The following is a 3,502-nucleotide window of genomic DNA, read 5'->3' as shown; positions in this document are numbered from 1 at the left end:
CTGTCTCGGAAGCTAAGCAAGGTCTGGCCTGGTCAGCACCTGGATGGGAGAAAGAAATCATCAGATAGAGAAAAGAAAAAAAATCAACCAAACAGACTTGGACCGCAGAATGGACAAGCCCCTGGACATGCACTACCACAGTGCACTACCACACCGTGAACGAGTATTGAGCACCACTTAGTATTTCTTTTAATTTCATAATCTTATGGGTTAGTAATGCTAAAGCTACTTTCTATGTATTCTTGGATTAAATAAATGACTAAATCAAGACAGATAGAAGGCACTTTTTTGTTAGAGAAGGGAATTAAAGAGATTAAGAGAAAAAGTGAAAATAACCCAATTTTAACTCATGTAGCAAAGTGTAATTTTTTTATAGCTACATGGCATTTTATTTATTCACTCTGATAAGCACAAAAACAAGCATGGATTTATGTACCTAAAATTTTGTTTGCTCACATTTAATTTTGATTTTGATTTTTTTTAAATGCTGTATAATACAAAATTGATTTCATTTTGAATTTTGTTTTATTTATTTTCTTTACTTCTTTATTACTGTTTGTTGCTGCTTTTATTTTATTTACCGAAAGTGAAAGGGCACTTTTGTGACCTATTTCTTTTTCTTCCACAGGCCGCCTTAAGCTTACTAAACTTGGAACATCTATGCAAGCTGATGGAAAAGCGGGGATCACAGTCACTGTGAGGAGGGGATAAAAGATTGTATTGTTAATCACGTTGGGTAGTCAACTGGTTGTACAATTATATTTCGCTCTTAATTAATTATGTGTAAGGCTGAATTTAAATGTGGGTGTTCCCTTTTTAGAGCAGCTCTTATTGGCTAGCATGCATGCACCGGATGATGTCATGGCTGTCTCTGAAGATACAGAGAACGTTCTTAGTGTCCAGCGTGCTGGTAAAGTGGGGGTAACAGTAGTGGCGCCCTTCTCCACTAGCGCAGTGGCGATTATGAGAAACTCATCCCGGATGAAGGAGCTAACCCAGGTAGCACGTAGGTCCTCTGGAGGTTCGGGAGTTGCATTCTCAGGAGGAGTGTGGTGGCTGAACTCTGGAAAGCAGTCCTCCCTCCATCTTTGATTTCCCGGCGAGGACTTTCTCTGTAAGCGGGTCTTACTCGCTGGGGAAGAGGATCGCAGAGACGGTGTGCGGGCCTCTGAGATGCTCTTGAAGAGGTTCAGAGGATCCTGCAGGCGGATAGGGTGATTGTTCTCCCCGATCACCATGTGGTAGCTGCTGCTGCTGGCCTCTACAAAGAGGATGGGTGTCACACCACTGAAGCAGTGGGTTCACATACGGGGTTCACGGCGGTGGCGCGCGGGGGTGGGTGGGGCACCCACTTCGAACGCGTGCGAGTTGACTTTGCCCACCTGGAACTTGGTTTCAAAGATTCCAGAGGTCAGGATGCCACAGCAAAGCCAGATAGATCTTGGTGGCTTGGCAGGTAGTCAGCGTGCTTGATCGCCTTGATCCTGTTCAGGAAGTACTGGGCTCATTGGAGCTCACAGCAGGCATGCGTTTCCTCATCCTCCCACAGAGCCTTGACATGAGGGAAAGTCAACGTTTTGCATGGTCACCGTGCTCAGAACATTGTCACCTCAGAGCTGGTTCAGGCTGGCCAGCTTCACGGTGGGCAGCAGGTTGCCCGTGAAGGCCACGGTGGTTTCAAAGGCCTCCTTCCGTTGATGCCCTGCACTTCGGTGGCCTTCTCGCCATCTCTGTTGAAACCCATGGACACGCAAGATCTTCATGTGCTTCAGAATTGCGCTGGGTCAGACTCCCCAGCACCCAGCAGCAGGTGCTGCGTGGCCGAGAAGCCCGGCTATCCTTCTGCAGCTGCTTCACCTTCTTTTCATTGGACTCGCACACAGCCTTCTCCTTGCTAGCTGGTCCTCTCCAGCCCCTTGCTCGGAGGAGAACAGGAGCTGAGGGAGCTGCAGCCGCTGCCTCTCTCATTGTGGAGGAGATGAGGGGTCCCTGAAGCCATATCCGCCCCAGCCAAAATACACAGTGGGGTCACCTCCTGACCACACAGGAGCCTGAGGCCAGCCCCGCTAAGCGTGAGGGTAGAGAAGGAGACCCCTCCACAGTGAAGATCCCTCTTATGTTCCTAAGCTTTTATGATTTGCTTAATGAATGAAAGAACCATCCAGATGATAAAGCTGGCTCAAAGAGGTACAAACTGGTTGACACCACAAAAAAGCAAGAAAACTAGGAAGATCTGGGAATTTCTAAATTTGTCTTTTTCTGGGGTGGAGGGAGATGGGGCTTTGTTTCTATTTTCATTATTTTTCTGTTTAACTTGTAGAAACTGTTTGCATCTGTACTGGTTTAAAAAATATCTACACGTTAAAGTGTTAAAGTGCTCAGATCTAGGGTTCTCCCTGAAAGAGACCATGGCTCCTTCACAGACAGTTCGTTCCAGAGCAGGCAACAGAACATGGGTAAGAAGACTCTAGAATGTGTTTTTTGTTCACTGTGACCAATGAAGACATGACAGGAGGGCAGAGGAGGTGGCTTGAAAGGCCAAACCTTAGCAAACTCAGGCTCAAGGTGAGCAGCAAAATAAATAATAATGGTAATGTACTATAAGCCATGAGTAAAATGAGATTCCACATCTTCTTATCTACATAAATGGCCAGAAGGGATAGCTCTTTACAACCATGAAAGGCCAACCAGCAAAACTTTAAAACACTAATTCAGAACAATCATAACAACGGTGGGTTCTGACAAGAAATACTGATAAGGGCTGCTGTTGGCTGTCTTGGTTAGGGTTTCCATTGCTATGAAGAGACACCATGACCAAGGCAACTCTTATAAGGACAACATTTCATTGGGCCTGGCTTACAGGTTCTGAGGTTCTGAGGTCCATTGTCGTCATGGCAGGAAGCATGATATCATCCAGGCAGGCATGGCACTGGAGGAGCTGAGAGTTCTACATCTTGTTCCAAACGCAAACGGGAGAAGGCTCAGGCAGCTAGAAGAAGGGTCTCAAAGCCCACCCCCACAGTGACACACTTCCTCCAACAAGGCCACACCTACTCCAACAAGGCCACACCTCCTAACAGGCCACTCCCTGGACCAAGCACATTCAAACCACCACATCAGTCTTTACAGGAGAAGAATACTGGGACATAGGTTTAAACTAATAGAAAGTGTATTAGCGGGACTGGAGAGATGGCTCAGCGGTTAAGAGCACTGACTACTTTTTCAGAGGTCCTGAGTTCAATTCCCAGCAACCACATGGTGGCTCACAACTATCTGTAATGGGATCCAATGCCCTCTTCTGGCGTGTCTAGGAGAGCAACAGTGCACTCATATCACAAAATAAATAAATAAATCTTTGAAAAAAGAAAGAAAGAAAGAAAGAAAGTGTATTAGCCGGCTGGTGAGTACACCGGGTGTTCAGGATCCTAGGGTAGCCCTGAGCCTTTCTCAGGATGAACTTTTAAGCACAAAAACATGTCCAGGGTCAACATGCTCCAGTCAA

General features: G+C 46.2%; 1 pseudogene; it reads right to left on the bottom strand.

Annotated features, from left to right (window-relative positions):
- Nucleotides 1-816: 816 nt before the first annotated feature.
- Nucleotides 817-1,848, bottom strand: LOC116071459 (annotated as a pseudogene).
- Nucleotides 1,849-3,502: the final 1,654 nt, after the last annotated feature.

Source organism: Mastomys coucha, unplaced genomic scaffold (genome assembly GCF_008632895.1).
Source record: "Mastomys coucha isolate ucsf_1 unplaced genomic scaffold, UCSF_Mcou_1 pScaffold1, whole genome shotgun sequence".
Lineage (NCBI taxonomy): Eukaryota > Metazoa > Chordata > Mammalia > Rodentia > Muridae > Mastomys > Mastomys coucha.
Note: the sequence above shows the minus strand (reverse complement) of the source record. Positions and strands in the feature narration are given on the sequence as shown.